The 19,142-nt window shown below is 43.4% G+C and overlaps 1 protein-coding gene across 2 annotated transcripts in view; it reads left to right on the top strand.

Moving 5' to 3' along the window:
- Window positions 1-19,142, top strand: part of mctp1a (multiple C2 domains, transmembrane 1a) — a 170,541-nt gene that overhangs the window by 13,098 nt on the left and 138,301 nt on the right. The gene's annotated exons all lie outside the window — the stretch shown is intronic.

Raw genomic sequence — 19,142 nt, 5'->3', positions numbered from 1 at the left:
TTGCATAATTATAAGAAATTATTCTTGGATCCTTAGTGATTTCACACGTTTTTTATAAAAAAATGTGGACCATACTAAGAATTTCTAGTCACCATATCAAACTAAATGCTTGTTGGTATATCAGGCAGGTGTGTTGATAATTACCCCAGGAGGCTTGCCAGCCACAGTGAGTTTGCACTGGAGTCTCCAACTCCAACAGGTGGCAGCTATTTCTAAGTCATGATTATGCCCAAATGCCAGAGAGGTCTCTATAAACAGGCTTGAACGTCACAGCGTTACTTTCCATTTCATTTCATACTGTGCCCCCATCACTTTGATTCTACTTCTACTTGTATGCTTGCTTCTCATTTGCAACTTTGTCGCTCTATCTGTCTCCATCTCCTGCTCCATCTCTTAATTCTCCATCTCAAGGACAAATAGCAGAGATGTTGAGGAATATTGCAAACTTGTAATTCTATACTAAGAAGTGTGAGGAGGGCCCTATTCCTGTTCAACCTGTCAGGCTCCCGAAAGGAGATATGTTCATTCACAAATGTGTTAAGTCATTGGTTTGACCTCTGAGCTGAGGGTTTAAAGAAAGGTTTTCCGTTCCCTTTGGTGTGCACATCCACTGTTGACTCACCAGCTGACATATTACTTATGGAAACGCGTAATACCCATTAACTTTCTGTCCTGTATTATGTTGCTGTGAGAGACATCAGACTGTTCGCACTCTGTCTCTCATCCATGAGCTCCAAAGAATCGGGGGTGAGTTTCATAGCACCTCGCTCAGACTGTTTCGTTTGTTTAATAGTTATAAGCCAGTTAACAGCATTATTTTTTTTTTTACAACACTAGACTTTTCTTTTATTGTGTGGATTGTTTTTTATTTTGCCCTGTGACTTCTTAACTTCTGTGAGAAATAATTAGATTTGTATTCATACATTGTTTGTAATCCGAGTGGACCTTGTTCAAAGCCTCTATTGTGGACGCGGCTGCTCGGGGCTGTGGCCGGAAGGTCATCGGTGCCTGTCGTGGCGGAAACCCTAGAACCCGGTGGTGGACACCGGGGGTGAGGGTAGCCGTCAAACTGAAGAAGGAGGCCTTTCGGGCCTGGCTGGCCCAGGGGTCTCCTGAAGCAGCTGACGGGTACTGGCGGGCCAAAAGGGCTGCAGCGACGATGGTCGCGGAGGCTAAAACTCGGGCATGGGAGGAGTTCGGGGAGGCCATGGAGAAGGACTTTCAGTTGGCCTCAAGGAAGTTCTGGCAAACCATCCGACGGCTCAGGAAGGGAAAGCAGGCTGTTCTCAGCAGGGGGGGGGGACTGCTGACCCGGACTGGGGACATCGTCGGGCGGTGGAAAGAGCACTTTGAGGAACTCCTAAACCCGGCCAACATGTCCCCCGGAGAGGGGGCAGCGCCGGAAGACTTTGGGGTGGATTCACCCATATCCCTGGCAGAGGTCGCTAAGGTAGTCAAAAAGCTCCTTGGTGGCAAGGCGCCAGGGGTGGATGAGATCCGCCCTGAGATGCTGAAAGCGCTGGACATTGTTGGGCTGTCTTGGTTGACACGCCTTTTCAGTGTCGCATGGGGGTCGGGAACAGTGCCCATGGACTGGCAGACCGGGGTGGTGGTTCCCATCTTCAAGAAGGGGGACCGGAGAGTGTGCTCGAACTATCGTGGTATCACACTGCTCAGCCTCCCGGGAAAAGCTTATGCCAGGGTGCTGGAGAGGAGGCTGCGACTGCTTGTCGAACCTCAGATTCAGGACGAACAGTGCGGATTCCGTCCCGGTCGTGGAACAGTGGACCAGCTCTTTACCCTCGCAAGATTACTGGAGGGGTCCTGGGAGTTTGCCCAACCAGTTTACATGTGCTTTGTAGACCTGGAGAAGGCTTTCGACCGGGTCCCTCGGGGGTTTTTGTGGGGGGTGCTGCGGGAGTATGGGGTGCCGGACCCGTTGGCACGGGCCATCCGGTCTCTGTACGCCTGCAGTAGGAGCTGTGTTCGTCTCCTCGGTAGTAAGTCAGACACGTTCCCGGTGGGTGTTGGCCTCCGCCAGGGCTGCCCTTTATCACCGGTCCTGTTCGTGACCTTCATGGACAGGATATCTAGGCGCAGCCAGGGGGCGGAGAGGATCCGGTTCGGGAGTCTCGGGATCGCCTCTCTGCTGTTTGCGGATGATGTGGTCCTGTTTGCCTCCTCGGACCGTGACCTCCAGCATTCACTGGGGCGTTTTGCAGCCGAGTGCGAAGCGGCAGGGATGAGAGTTAGCACCTCCAAATCTGAGGCCATGGTGCTCTGCCGGAAACCGGCGGATTTCTCCCTCCAGGTGGGGGCAAACTGCCTACCCCAAGCGAAGGAGTTCAAGTATCTCGGGGTCTTGTTCACGAGTGAGGGTAAGGTGGAGCGGGAGATCGATAGGCGGATCGGTGCGGCTGCAGCAGTAAAACAGGCGCTGTACCGGTCCGTCTTAGTGAAGAGGGAGCTGAGCCGGAAGGCAAAGCTCTCCATTTACTGGTCGGTCTACGTTCCAACCCTCACCTATGGTCACGAACTCTGGGTCGTGACCGAAAGAACGAGATCTCGGATACAAGCGGCCGAAATGAGCTTCCTCCGTAGGGTGGCCGGGCTCAGCCTTAGAGATAGGGTAAGGAGCTCGGACATCAGGGGGGAGCTTGGAGTCGAGTCGCTGCTTCTTCGTGTCGAAAGGAGTCAGCTGAGGTGGTTCGGGCATCTAGTCAGGATGCCTCCTGGACGCCTCCCATTAGAGGTTTTCCAGGCACGTCCAACTGGTAGGAGGCCCCGGGGAAGACCGAGGACACGCTGGAGGGATTATATCTCCCGGCTGGCCTTGGAACGCCTCGGGATCCCCCAGAATGAGCTGGAAAGTGCTGCGGGTGAGAGGGAGGCCTGGGTCGGCCTGCTGAACCTGCTGCCACCGCGACCCGACCCCGGATAAGCGGGTGATAATGGATGGATGGATGGATGGACATTGTTTGTTGGATCAAAGTTTGACATTTAGCTTAGTTAAAATACATTCTTTCTTTTGCCAATTACACAGTTGAGAGCCTTCCACTGTTTTTAGTATGAGTATTTCTGCCTATGTGATATGTTTATTATTACTTGGCTTAATGACATGACCTCAGTGACTCACCACAGACACGGAACCCTTCCACCCAGCTCAGTGCTCCTTTTATGTTCTTGTGTGTAAAGTTATGCACCCTTACATCTCAGAAATACACACATCAACACGGAGGGATGTGAGCCTTCAAGAGGGCATGCAGCTTAAAAGGAGCTTATTGTTTGTGTGTTTGCGTATTGTTTATGTTGCAATACATGTGCTGTCGTCGCTGCAAAAGGAAAACAGAATATGTTGCGTGTGCATGCTCATGCATATCATTTCATTTTATCAAGAAAGAGGTAACGTACTGCCCAGACGTTGAGCTGCTAGCTGTTAGCCTCAGACCGTACTACATACCGAGGGAGTTCTCTCAGTGATAGTTCTTTGTTTACATCCCGCCGAGAGGTTTGGCTGAAGTCGCGTGTGACGTCATTCACTCGGCTATCGCGAGACTACAAACCCAACATCCAGAGGCATTCATTGCAATATCAGGCGACTTCAACCACACCACACTGGACTCGACTCTGCCCGCTTTTCATCAGTTTGTCAACTGCCCCACAAGACAGAACAGAACAATATACCTCCTCTATGCCAATATAAAGGATGCATATACAGCCACGCCATTACCACCACTGGGGAAATCAGATCACAACCTGGTCTCCCAACAACCACTGTACATTCCACGTGTCCAGAGAGAACCAATCACAACACGCACCGTTAAAAAGCCCTCCACCGAGGCAGATGAAGCCCTGAGAGACTGCTTGGGCACAACAGACTGGAATGTCTTCCAACAATCATTTGGTGAGGATGTTGATGGGCTTGCACACTGTTACTCCGACTACTTAAACTTCTGTGAGGATATTGTTGTTCCCACCAAAACTGTGCGTTGCTTTCCTAACAATAAGCCATGGATAACCAGCAACATCAAGGCCCTCCTCAATAGGAAAAAGAGAGCGTTCAAGGAAGGGGACCAGACAAAGCTGAGGCACGTACAGGGGGAGCTCAAAATCAAACTGAAGGAGGCAAGGGAGGAATACAGGAAGAAAGTAGAGCGGAAGCTGCAACAGAACAGTGTGCGAGAAGTATGGGAGGGGATGAAGACGATGACTGGCATGAAGAGCGGCCGCAGTGTGGAGGGAGGCCTGGACAGGGCCAACCAGTTAAACCAGTTCTACAGCAGATTTGACTGTCCTACGGCTATATCCGCCCACCCCTCTCCAGGAGCTGCCTCCGTAGTGCTCCTACACTTTGGAAGACATCATGCCTTGTCCCTGTCCCCAAGAAGCCCCACCCAACTGAACTCAACGACTTCCGCCCGGTAGCCCTCACGTCACACATAATGAAAACCATGGAGAGACTGCTACTGCACATACTCAGACCTCAGGTACGACACGCACTGGACCCACTACAGTTCGCATACCAGGAGAAGGTAGGAGTGGACGATGCAATCACATACCTGCTGCATAGGACGTATACTCACTTGGACAAGGGGAAAAGTGCTGTGAGAATCATGTTCTTCGATTTCTCCAGGGCTTTTAACACCATCCAACCCCTCAGACTGGGAGACAAGCTCCTACAGATAGACGTGGACGATCACCTCGTATCATGGATTACCAACTATCTGACAGGGCGGCCACAGTTTGTCAGACTGAAGGACTGCATGTCCGACACTGTGGTCTGCAGCACCGGAGCACCACAGGGAACTGTGCTCTCCCCTGCTCTGTTCACCCTGTACACTTCTGACTTCTGTTACAATACAGAGTCTTGCCACATGCAGAAGTTTTCGGACGACACAGCAATTGTGGGGTGTATCAGGGATGGCCAGGAGGGGGACTACGAGAGTCTGGTGTTCAATGGTGCAAACACAACCACTTACAACTCAACACTGCTAAGACCAAGGAAATAGTGGTGGATTTCCGCAGGTCTAAACCCACTATGCTACCAGTCTCCATTGAGGGGGTCAATGTGGAGGTGGTAGGCACATACAAGTACCTTGGGGTAATTCTGGACAATAAACTGGACTGGTCTGCCAACACGGACGCAATCTACAAGAAAGGGCAGAGCCGGCTGTACTTTCTGAGGAGGCTGCGGTCATTCAACGTCTGCAGCAAACTCCTCGGGATGTTTTACCAGTCTGTCGTCGCCAGCGTCCTCTTCTACGCGGTGGTGTGCTGGGGAGGAAGCACTAAGAAGAAGGATGCAGGGTGACTGGATAGGCTGGTGAAGAAAGCTGGCTCTGTGGTTGGTGCTGAACTGGAGTGCATCACTTCAGTCGCCAACAAAAGGACCCTCACCAAACTGCTCACCATCATGGACAATGAAAGCCATCCACTCTACGGTACCATCACTCGACAGAAGAGTCTGATCAGCTGGAGACTGCGCTGGCTGCCATGCAGAACTGATAGACTGTTTAAATCATTCATCCCCAGAGCCATACAACTGTACAATAAATACAATCTGTCAATCAAAGGTACCTCACTAGAAAATCTCAGTTGACAGACAGTTCACAGGAACAATGTTTACTGTCTATGTTAGCCTTTTGCACAGCCCCCAACTTACTTACTTACTCACTGTTTACACTGACACTTTTTTTCACTGACTACTGGCTATGTTGGCCAGTAGTCAGTAGTAAAGACAACGTTATTCTTTATCAGCCATCTGTTCATTCCTGTCTCTCATCTGCTTTAATCATAAACGTTCTCCTGCTGCTCACAGAATACAACAACTTTAAAGGTGCAATAGTCCCAGCCTTTACTTGTGATGAACTGTATGACAGTATTAAGTGATCATGATAAGACCCTACTGACTGATTAGTTGAGAAGGACAGAACTGCTTTGTAAAGTCACTTCAGAGCTAATGTAAAATGTGTTTTGGATGAGATGAGAAAGACCAGTATCTGGTCTTAGACTGTGCACATCTACTCATAAAACTGATATGGCCGGCTGTGGCTCAGAGGTGGAAATCATCCTTCAAATTAGAAGGGTCCTTGGGCAAGGCACCTTCCATAGTCGCCTGCCATCGGTGTATGGATGTATTAGTATTAAAGCGCTTTGGGTGGTCTAGAAAGACTAGAAAAGCGCGATCCAAGTCCATTGACCACATTGAATGTTAAAATGTCAGCAACCGCTGTTGAATGTTTTTTATTGTTTCAGTCAGAAAGTGAGGAGCATCTGATAAGAATAAACATGTTTTCAAAGTCATTGTTAAAATCTGTACTCATATTGGTTCTCAATTTTGGCAATTACTCAAATGTAAGTACTTGTTTGAAAAAAGTGTTATCGGTGCATCTCCCAGAAAGACATCCTCAACCTTTAGGAGCCTAATGACGGCTTTTGTAGAACTAGACTTTTTTAATGAGAATTTACTGGGGTGAGCTAAACGGTTCAATGAGCTCTCTCATTGGTTAGAATATAACCATGCGTATGAGTATGCGTGTGCTTGTGGGTGTTGTAATGAAAGAGGATGAATCACTGGGAGAAATGTGCAAGGCTTTCTACTACGTTTGCTCAGGTCTGGTGGTGGGCTTTATTCTAGGTCTGGAGTGTAGGTTGCTGAGATGACGCATTGTGTGGGGGAAAACTATCCTAAAAAGTGTCTCCTGTGATGTATATTGCATTTCTTGGCCTATCTTTGTCTGTGTGTATTTCTGTTTTTGTTCACTGTGCACATTTTGATATTTTTTGGTCTGTTATAATACAAGCTATTTCCAGTGGAGTGTTTTAACAGAAAACTATGATTAACGTCTGTCCCACACAATCAAAGAGTGAGGAGTGCTTCATTCTTAGGTCATTGTTGAGAAAATCCTCAAAGAGAAGTCAGAGAAATCTGAAATATCTCTGCTCAGTATCTCATTGTTTGTGCTAATGAATCAACTAAGCTTAGGTAGTGGAAAGTAGGACTTTTGTAACTCTTTCCAGAGGAAATATCATTTTCATAATTTATACATATTGTGTCTTCTCAACTGTAGAAACTGTCACTATTACAAATGCTCTATTCGGGCTGGGCAATATATAATGTTGATATTGTGATAAAAGACTTTGATTGAAGGTCATAATTTGGCATAAGTGTTATCTTTTCCAGTTTTTCCAGTACAATTTACCAGACTGTTATTAGGGCCCGAGACCCGACGTAGTCGGTCGAGGACCTATTGTTTTCGCAATGTTTATTATTATTATTCTTATGCTGGCACTTTGCAAGGGGAAAAGAGGGTCTAGGCCTAAAGTTGCATACTTCAAAATTCCCACACATATCAGGATCGGTGAAAATACTTATCTGATTGGGGATTCGGAAAAAACACAAAAAAATTAGCTCGGTGGCGCCCCCTTGTGTTAAAGCTAATACTTTTTTCCAGCAATGGCCGATTGACTTGAAATTTTTTACACATGTTCACTTGGACCTGCTCTACAAATATATTCAGGGGGTCCATAAAATGCGCCTAATTAGATTTTCCGCCATTTAGAATTTTTAAAAAACACGTTTTTTCCATTTTCTCCTAAACCCTTGGTCCGATTTTCACAAAAAGTTCGGAGCTTCATTATAGGTCCAATGTCATCTGAAGTTATGAAAAGATTGTTGATATGACGTTGCGTTCAGAAGATATAGGCCAATTAACATCTAGGGGGCGTGGCCTAATATTTAAAGACCCATAACTTCCAAATAACTTTGTCCATCCTCACCAAATTACTAGCATATGTTCACACTGTATCCCTTAACCTACCCTGAGTTTTTCGGTAAATTGTACTGGAAAAACTGGAAAAGATAACACTTATGCCAAATTATGACCTTCAATCAAAGTCGAGCTGTTTGGGTGAAGGGACTTGGAGCTTGGTAGAGGGAGAGGGATGGGCTGTCTCATGGCTGCAGCTTCAGCCCGACAATCTACAAAAAGTTCTACGTTACATAGCTAAACAATTAGCTGAGCGATTATCTTTTATTTATTATCCTGTTCTTATTATCAAACTCCGTAAGGCATCGGTAACTTTACCTGCAGTGGAGGAGGATGGATGGCTGCTCGCCAAAAGGACTGTACAGTTCTGCATATTTATGTTATGCGCGTTTGCCAAATGTTTTGATGACTTCCTGGTATTACCTCCCTTATTTGGAAGGGTTGTATTGCATTTGAGACAAAGAAAGTTCTCAGCATCTGCATCTTTGGATCTTTTTGTTCTCAGAACGTCTTGTACTGCATGATGCGTGAGACGCGCCTCATGCAGTACAAGACGTACAATGTGTGTGAAAGAGTAAAGCACGACTCCATCCCTCGTACAAAGACAGGCGCCGAGACAGACAGAGAGAGGAGGTTTGAGATGCTGCTTTTTCCCAAAGAGATCTCACTGCTTAAATTCTAAAGTACCGTTAACTCCGGATCTCATCGATACTTCGGATTTTTACTACTCTATAATCGGTTCCTGTTTAGAACCAAGTTTTGGGGGAAATCCCTAACTATGACCTTGTCCATCTCTTTGTTCTTTCTCCTGACCTCTGTACCTTTATCATTTCATCACTACCCCTGTGGTTATTTTTTTTTCTCCTTTCAATTTAATTTAGTTTTGTTTGAATTGTTGTCGAATGTCCTTATTCTACAACCTTCATTTATATTGTTGTATAAAAATGTTGGCTACTATGTTTTTACAACATGACTCTCTGTATTAGTACTGAAAGTGCATGCCTTTAATTAATCGCAGTAGTAATTTTTCACAGCACCATGAAGGCCTTTCTGCTGTGCATATTTGATCACAGCTGTCTCAAGCTAATTATTGTCACAAAGAAAAGGACACATCGTAGATCTCACTAATAGACTTTTAACCCCAGTCAAATATGTTAAAATAACAATTATTCTGTCACATACACGCGCGCACAATACGTGGTTCCATGTTACCTAACATACTGTGGGGTAAACAGATCTTAAACTTCCGATAAACAGATTACTGGTAGGATGGATCCTGAGTATTGGCAGAGCCTGATATGAGATTATGGAATCAGTGGAGAGAAATTGGACAGAGCATCCCCATTGAAAAATAAGAACTTAATCTCTAAAATGCTGGCGTTCACATTATTTTGCAAAACTTCTATTTCAGTAATCAGTATGCAACCAGTCATCTAGCCTATATAACATTGTGCACATATCAAAGAGATGTATCATACCTCCAGGCAGTATCTCTCTCTCTCTCTGTCTGACACACACACACACACACACACACACACACACACACACACACACACGGAGCACAAAGCCCTTTGGCCTTAGAGGACATAAAGAAGGGGAAGAGAAAGACAAATTTGACGAGTGAGAGGAACAATCATCAGAAAAGGGGAAGAAGTTGGGTGTGTGCCACCTGTATCAAGCAACTTGTGGTGAGCTCATTGGTTTCCTGCTGGGATAGTGATTGGTTGGTCCTTGTGTTTGTATGCAGAGTCTACTCCCTGTGGTTGCATTACATTTGTTTAATTGATTAGTGAATTGTAATCTAGAGCAAATGTCCCAAGCTTGATACGAGGGTCATGCTACTTCCAGCACTGATAAAGCCTATAACTCTTCCTGTTTCCTCCACTGGTAACGCCGCAGTAGCAGAAGAATAATGATTGGATGGTAGGAAATGCTTGCAGAGGCTTTGAGGAGCTTGTCATGTCATCCAGTGTCTATGGCTGAAACATCAAGTGTCCATTTATTTATTAGAAATGTCATGCTGTGCTTGTTTACGTGTGTGTGTGTGTGTGTGTGTGTGTGTGTGTGTGTGTGTCTGTGCGTGCGTGCGTGTGTATATGTATGTTTATGCACTGTGAGTTATGAGCTGACAGATGGTGCACACACCAGGGTTCAGGAGATTTGGCCACGGTTGGAGGCATCACATGTCTGTTTACAGCATATGTGTGTGTGCATGCACAAGAATGAGTGTGTGTAGAAAACTCATTTATTAGGGCATATACTGCACATTTGTATGTGTGAAAGCAGTTGTGTGTTATCTCAAGGGCCGTGCATGAGGCTCTCAACTACAAGTGCATTTACACATGCACACAGACGGTACTGTCATTTTTCACTTAATGCCAGTGGCCTTGCTTTGTCTTTACTAAATTTGTCAGAATTGCTTCAGCTTAAGGAAATGTGCTTTTCTTACTGAGGCGTCAGCAATTCTTTTCTTCTTTTTTCTTTTTGAGAAAGATCTATAGGGTTTGATCTTTTATTCTGTCACGCCCTAGGCTGTGAGGATGAGGCATGTTGTGTTGTGTTGGATTGAACTCAGCAACTGAAGTCACACACACACACGCACACACACTCCCTCTCTTTACTGTGCCTCCACGAGAGTGTTGTAGTGACTCTGCAGAGCTGTCTGCGCCAGGAAGCAGGGTGGCACCTCCCTGCTGCGTTGCTCCCCCTGTCTGTTCTGGCAATCACCCCGTTTTGCTTCCTAAATACAGAGAGATCAGAAAAAGCAAGACTTGTATGTGCTTCCTCTTGTGTGAGCTTTAACATAATTTCTGTTCTTTTTTGTTATGCTGCTGTCAAAATGTTTTCCTGTCAGATGTTTCCTATCCCATTTCCATCATCCCCTTCTTTCCCTTACTGGTTACTACTCTACATTTTATGCCTATTTTATAGCAGCTCTTTTATGATGTACTTTCCCAAAAAAACGTCTATTTTTCTGACTTGTGTAGTGAACCTTTCCATAGTTTCTCCCAGACTAAGACCTTTTTTTCTTCTTCCTCTGACCTGATGGCTCATGGTGAGGATGGCCCTGCTTTTGGGTGATACGAATAGCTAGCAGGCAGAAAAACATGGCGGATAGGACGGACAGAGAGGAAGAGAGTGGCCTTTACATTATTAACAGCTTATGCATGCTCATGAGGAGAATACATTATATTTTTAAACATGAAGCATGCACACACAGATTACGCATATCTATCTTGTATGATATCCCCCGTGCACATATATGTATGTCTGACATTTTTTGTTCATCGAGGGTTTACTGTTTGGCTGCGTGCTGCAGTAAATGCAGTAAATATCCTCATTACTGCAAATTTATTTACGGTAATTTTCTCTTCAAATTCATTGTTTCGTGAACACTGATTTGCCACCAGGTGAAAATCCTGAACTACGTCGTCATGATGTCCTAAAGAGGAAATACACACTCAGCAAGAACGTCCATATTGATGGTAATTGGTTTTAGAGGTTCAACAGGAAGCTCTTTGCATGCCTGCTTGGTGCCCAAAGGCAAATCACCAGAGCGTGAGTTACATTGCTTTTACAGCATTTCAGACTTTTTACATACGGCTGCAGGAAGGGAGAGAAAATAAGGTTTTTCAAGGATGACAAGAAGGATAAGTGAAACAGAAGTGAATAAAAAGAACATTGTGTGATCTTTTGTGGTGATAGGATTTTGTGCAATATTATCGAAATGTTTTTGGGGCTCCAAGTTTGATGACTATTCATTCCACAGGTGTTTTTAATTGTATGTGTGTGATTAAGCTTCTAGTCATATTGTTCAGACTGCTATTACAGACAGCCGAGTTGCAATAAGGCTCATGTCAGCCTCATAGCTGTCAGAATTTTCCGATATCTACAACTATTCAATTTCAATTTACCCTCACTATCTTGCCACCTCTCTTTCTGTTTATTTTTCAAAACGGATATGTAATCAGATATCCACCTGAGATGATTGGCTCAAATAAAGACCACCTCCCTCACCAGCTAAACATCTGCCGACATTTGAGACAGGAGTTTGTCACAAATGGTTGTGCCCGGTAACTTTTTGTGATATTGCTCCATCTCGTAGGATTAGTCAGTGTGAGAATCTCTGCACAGTTGTGTTTGAGTGAATGATGGCACAAGAGAGGAAGGAATATAGAGAAAGAAATCTGGAGAGTTGTGATGCTGAGTGACTGCCTATGGGGTATGCAAGAACCTCAGAGCTAGTTACCCTTTGCTGTATGTGTGTGTGAGAGAGAGAGAGAGAGGGGGGGGGGGGGGGGGGGAGAGAGCAAGGTAAGGAGCTGTGTGTGGGTCTCTCTCTCTCTCTCATATGGCAGAGTAAGCCAGCAGAAGCAGCAGTGGAGCGCGTTCAGTGTCTGGATGTTAGCGGTGCCTCTCTCAGCTGCGGGACGAAGCCTTACTGTAGGTAAACACACCCACACACACACACACAGACACACTGACTGTTTGACTATCTACTTGCCGTTTTTCCTTTTTAGGCTACTCATTTCTGGGGGCTGATGTTTATTGCGTCTTATATTTCTGTGCATTGTCAAGACAAAGGGTGGCCACACCAGAGGGTTCTTTTCTTTTAGGAGTATTTCAGTCCAGAGCAGGATTTGAGACTGTTGAGTGATGAACGATGGAGAGGTGGTGAAAATGTGCCGCTCATGAGCAAAATGTTTCCATCCCTTCAGCATGTTCACACATTTGCATGCAGAACATATTTTCAACATTATTTCCATAAACCTTAGCACCTGCTTTTTGTACATGTGTGAAGGTACTGGCCATTTTAACAGGTGCAGGTGTCATGTTGTTTTGGCTTGTGAGTGTGGTGGCCGGCGAATGGCAGGGTGGAGGTGCAGTGGGTGTGTCGTGTCCAGTTTCCAATAGTGTGGAACTTGAGCTCGCTACGAGTATGACATGACAAAGGACTGTCAGACTCCACAAAGAGGAAGAGGAATGAATGTTAAACATTTGTGTGAGGAACAGAGATCAGAATGAGGAAGGACTCAGGATTTAGAAATGTACGAGTAGATGCAGTTGAAGACTGATATCTTCCTGCTTGTGCTTCCATTTTGACTGGATGATAATTAAAAAGAGGCTAAATTTGCAGAAGTGCATTCCCATGGGTGTGGAGAGAAGACTTATGTGCCCCCCCACACACCTCAAAAAGGACTTATGTCCCACACCCCTCTGCCTGTCTCTCCAGCCGCAGTCTTGTTCCCTTAATTCCGGTTTCGAGGGCTTGGTGCTGAACGTGCTCAGAATGAGAGCAAAAAAGCTGTGACATGGGGAGAGGTAGACAGAAAAGAAAGAGATAGATAAGGAACATGGTAAGAAATGAGAGAAAACACTTCAGATAGAAGCAAGGTAACAGAGAAGACAGAAAGAGAGCATTCGGGGAAAGAGAAAGAAAAGACTACAGCAAGTGAAAATAGAGGGGATAGCCTGAGGAGGGTGAAGAGCAATGATCTAATGAGAAGATGTGAGTGACTCTCTCTTTAGACGCATTCTGGATCAATTGACACTTGCTTCAGGCACCCTTGGATAGTTTTCATCAATCAATCAAAATCACATCACTCTAAAAATTCTGTCATCCAAAAATATTAAACTATTTTCACTTAATTCCAAGAAAGACTGCACTATAAGTGGAAATGTATCTCCTAATTCCTGAAAAGTATTGCTTGTATACCCACTACAGTACATGCATAATGCACACTAGTGCAGGAGGTTCTCCTGGGACAGACTTGTGTGTTTTTAGAAGTAAGTGCACCATCCTCAACTGTGTGGGAGATGGGACTGAATCATTCATTTTGTAATGTGTACTGTATTACAAATATTGTGCATACTTTCTCATTTGTTCACATAAAAGCCAATTGAGTGCAGCAAGAATGAGTCCTAAAACTTGTAAAAGGAGATCGGTTATTTTGAACGTGTTTTTTGGTTAAATGCCTGAAATGTCCTAGCACAAGCCTTAAATGTTTTGTTCTACGATATAACAAACGTCAGTAAATACCCATCATGTGAACTTTGAAGCTCTTAAGTGTCTTACAGATAGTAAGGTCACAGCAATGCGTACGCATGTCGTCAACGTGGAAGTTCTTCAGCGTGATTGAGACATTTTCATTCAATTTTCATTGGATTTTTATTTGTCCAGTAACCTGCAGCACTTTTATTATTTGTTTGTTCGAGAAAAGGTCCTATAACATTTTACTTAAAAAAAGAAAATCAGAACTGACCAAGCACATTGCAATCGCTGCGTCCCTACCTAACAGGTGACTTTATCAGTATAGATTCAAGTTTTTGTATCGGCATCATTCTGGATTTATGTGAGTCTTTCATTCATTTAATATCAAAAACTCAAGCTGGGAAACAAACTATGTTTATTGCCAGCTAGTTTCGGCACATATTACAACACTCATCAGCCACTTATGCTACTCCGGCGTTCAGAATGAGTTTCCGAACATTAAAATAATTTCTAAACATTGGCTGATACCTTTCAACATGTCTGAGTTCAGAAACAGCTGACAATTGCAGCACTCGAGGCACTGTATTTTTTACACAACATATATGTACTATTAACATCAATATTACATTGTTTAACGGTTAACATCAATACTGGTCCATGGCATCGTCCCTATTGCCCACGTTGGCTAGTTGGTGGCTGGTTTTATAGTAGCTCAAAGTGAAAATAAACCAAATGCTTCATACCATTAAGACAGTGAATTGCCAGTCAATTGAGCTTATTAAAAGAACTTCTTTGTGAACTTCTTCATGTCTTTGTGTTGAATAAAGTGACAATCAGTATTACCCTGGGGGTGAAGAATAGCTGCTGCCACCTCCTTTGTATAACTATTTGGGGAGTTGTTATGCAAGTCGTATTGCTTTGAAGCTTTCTGACATCTAGGATATTCATACTCATACACTTTTCATATAGTGGCAAAAAACTCCCATGCATTTGTCAGATAAAGCTTGCTCCTTCCAATAACTAAATTCTGATTCTGATAAACTGCCCAGTCCGTTGAAAAGGTCAGCCAGGCCTGTGTCCGTGTAATCAGATAAGTTCCCTTCGTTTTTCTTTCTTTCCTTTCATAATTTCTGTGTTTCTGTCTCTTTTCATCACTTGGCAGATTGCTTCATATCCATCACCCGCTCATTGCAAGGATACTTTACTCCTCCAAACCCTCTAATCTCGCAATCTTAGCAGTTTTTCCTCACAATGTGTGAGGATGGCACTACTTGGCCCAGAGACAAACCGCTTTATGTTGGATATTCAATTTGCATATTGTGGACATTTATTGTGTGCTTAAGTTCATCAATTCACAAATAAATGTTTTCTGTAAATCTTTGGTCGATAAAGAGACCAATGCAATGATGCCAGCCCATCTGGTCAGTGTTTCTTCTCCGGACCTTTTACAGAGCAGGCTGTGCTTCAAGCAACATTCATTGTCTTGAGTACTGCAGCTCCCACTGGTTCGGTTGTGCGTCAGATAAGCTTGCTATTATTTCACAAGAATTGTTCTTCCTTAACATGTATTGCTTTCACAATATTTAGATTCATTGTAGAAGCTGATGCAGATTAAAACAAAAGAAAAATTGCATGATCAAAATAATAACTGGATTCATGCAATGCACAGCGTAGTAACAAAAAAGATGCTGTTCAGACCAGATCTATACTGCCTTGTCACACATAGTCAATATAATGCTGTGGGTGCATTTACAAGGGGGCATCTCATAACACATGACAGCTTACAGTCCATTACAGGCAACTCCACATTGGTAGGAAAAAAGGGGAAAAATGTCTCTCAAAAAAGTAAGAAATGAGAAAAATAATTGCGAGAATCTCGCATTGAGACTAGTCTCATTAGGTAAGAGAGGGTGCAGCGTAGAAGACAAAGGCTAATACTTCTGGCTCTGCACGCTTTCTTTCAGTATATTAATAGTTCAATGGTTTACAGGGGAACTGCAACACACAGGAGTGCATTTGAAATGGGATAATAGCCTTTTTTATTTTCACTCTTCTTTGAGTTCACAAGACCATCTTGAGTCAGAAAGGGTTTCTTATAGTAAAAAGCAGTAGTAGTGATACGAGTAAGGAATAACAGGAACAACATGCTTGTAGGTGTTGCTGGTACTGGTGTTTCTTTAAACAAATATGTTAATATTTAAATGTATTCATCTTTCCTCACTATGCAAGAAGTGGCATTAAACAAGTATTAATCATATACAGCAAACAAGGCACATTGTGTTGAATCCTACTGACACGATAAATTAAGTACAACCTGCTTTTTTTGTTTAAACAAGAAAATGAAGATTTGTTGGTATATTGGGTACCTAACCCAAAAGATACACTGATATTCTTATAATTTAGTCAATACATATATGTCATGGAGCAATATGCATATTTGGCCTAATGGCGCAGGTTAATTTTCACAGCAGTAGCTTGTTGAACTATGGGACTGGTATTAGGCTTATTAAAAACAACCACATGTCTAGTTAAGTTTCATCATGAGATGTGCCACATTGGTGTCTTAACAATGATGGATAATGTTGATTTTACAGAAGCGGACAACAATAAAAAACACTATGTAATAGTTATTATGAGTGGGAGCATGCTTTCCTCATATTCCTAACTTCCTCACATTGCTAATTTTACTATGCACATATTGGATATGCAAATGGCATGAGTGTAGATTTTAGGAATCTATTCCACAAATCAAGCCTGTGCTGAGTGGTTTGAATCATAAACTGATTTTTGGTGCTCTTTTATGCAATATTTAAGAGATCCAATGAGCGATTAATAAGAGATGGCATTCAACAAAAGTAATGCTTTAACCTTTAGATTGCTGGAAGCCCAAACATATATATGTATATATATATATATATATATATATATATATATATATATACATATACATGTGGTATATGAGTTGTTTGGTGGGTGGGAGATGGCGATGCTTCAAAAGAGCAAATCAGCAATATTTCTGGACTAGTTCTGCTCTGCTGTGAAGTTGCCGAGTCAACAAATAGAGGCCTGGATCCACATGTTCCTGACTAATGTTCTCTTCTCTGTTCTGCTGCTCTGTGCGCAGTTGTTGAGGCGTGACAGCGTGATCTCAGAATGGCATTGACTCGGTTCTGGTGGGCTGACAGGTTGGGTAGTCAGCAGGGCGACCAGCTTTTCTGTCTGTGATGTCAGCAACACTTGACGCTCCCTGCTCAGTTTGTCACTGCACCGAATTCTCGGTGGTGACAAACACACATAACAACCTGCCAATGCTCCGTAGCCAATATGTTTGTTGTGTGAGAGACATTTCCTGTTTTTATCTCATTGGGTTTGTCTGTGTCTGCTTAGCAAAAAGGTTTCTTGTGTGTTTGCTGGTCGAGCTATCTGACGTAATTTCCCCTCCTCACAACTCCTACTATTTCCTCTGTTCAACTTTCATGCTGTCATAACCTCTCTCTGTGTTCCATTCATCAATTTACACCTCGTATTTCTCTTCCAACCGGCCATTCTTCCTTTCTCAACTGTCTTTACCTTTAATGGCTGGTTCCCGCACCGCATAGTCTTATACGCCTCCTTCTCTTCAGTCTTTTTTTCTTCGTGGAAGATCTTTCCTCTTTATTATTTATGGAGATTGGCTATGTTGTGTAGAAGTCAGATGCAGCAGACAAGAGTGATGATATACCCTGCGCTGAATTCCAGGCGAATTCGTGTCTCTTATGTTTTGAAAGTATCGCAATTGTCACAACTCTGGAGTGTTAATAAAATTGCATCAGAAATAGGTGATAACATCACTCTTTGATTTAAGTAATGCCTTATTCAACTTGTTATAGCAGCAGAGGAACTGCAAGGAAACGTCCTATGAACAAAGTAGAAGGAAACAAGAGCTTATTGTGGATTGTGTCAGATAGTGGTTAAACACACACAGAACCCACGCACACACACACCCACACACACACACACAGACACACACACACAGGGTGAAAAATCCACGATAAAGGCCTATTTTAAAGAGAGGTTTAAAAACTCACTCCAAAACACACCACCTTGTATTCTCGCACATACACACACAGACTAGAACTTAATTTCACTCACAATGGGATGTACTCGCCTCTGGTCTCCCCATATATGTTTATCGGTCCACCACCCATTACACCATCAACCAAATTGGGCAAAGCCTTGACATCTGGTGTAGGAGGGATAGAGAGTAGGTTACAATCCTGGGTATGGAGCTATAAATGAGAGTCACACATAGAGGGCAGCTGGGATAACACTAAGAGAGATCTTGATGAGTATTCATCAAGATCTCTTGAGTATGATGGCGATGTCATGGATGTTAGAAAGAGCAGCAGCGCATAAGGGTGCTTTTTTGTCATGAGTGTGGTAACTCATTCTGGTCCATAGAAGAGAACTGTACCAAAGAGTTGTTTCCAATTCCAACTGTTCTATCCTTCTCAATCTTGTTATCTTTATTTATCTCTTTATTTCCCACTCTCTCTACTTCTCTCTGCTCTGTCCAGGTTTATTTTTAAATGTCAAACTAGACATGTTTATTGGACATGAACCAGGCTTTGAACTATAGCCACTGTGTCCCCCTGTTCCCCATTGCATTGCTGCAATGTAAAGAGAAGATGTTACGTAATGGTTTACACGTTGCATTTACTGGCACCACACTCAAGCCTTAGGTTCACTTTCATCATTTTAATGAATTCAGACAAGTTGTAAAGTGACACATAGAGATTGTGTCAGTCTTTTATTTGATGTTGTTTTCCTCTCCTTGTGTACTTACTTGGAAATGTAAAATAACATAATATAACAGTCAGGGATTGAACTATCACACTTAGGTTAGGGACTACATTGTACACGATCCAATCCGTAATCTTTATTTAATGATTATGCTGAATTTAGTGTTTAGTCATGCATGTGTAAACATACACAATTACCAGCATTGTGTTATAAGGCAATGAAAAGCTCATTGTTTCCCTACCTGCAGGCTCACCGTTGGAAAAAAACATCTGACAACATCTGACAACTTTGTGAATGTCATAATGTCTTTGACAGGAATGTATGCTGGTCTGAACTGGAACTGGAAACTCAGAGGCTTCTGTCCTCAGTTTATCCTCTTTCTCTCTGTCTTCCACCCCAAATACATATGCATGTGTAGGCTGACTACTCCACAGTCTGCACATACACAAAAGTCCTCTTTTAAGTGGGTTATGGGTCTTTGCTTCTGACCACAGATAAATGAGACTACTGTGAGTGTTGTGTGTCACTTCTGAATAACTTTTAATAATAGCAGATTGATCTGTCGCTTTCGGCTTCACCAGTGTCCATCTTTGTTCAGA

Source organism: Cyclopterus lumpus, chromosome 9, assembly GCF_009769545.1.
Source record: "Cyclopterus lumpus isolate fCycLum1 chromosome 9, fCycLum1.pri, whole genome shotgun sequence".
Classification (NCBI taxonomy): domain Eukaryota; kingdom Metazoa; phylum Chordata; class Actinopteri; order Perciformes; family Cyclopteridae; genus Cyclopterus; species Cyclopterus lumpus.
The sequence above is the reverse complement of the archived record's forward strand: the minus strand, read 5'-3'. Positions and strand labels throughout refer to the sequence as shown.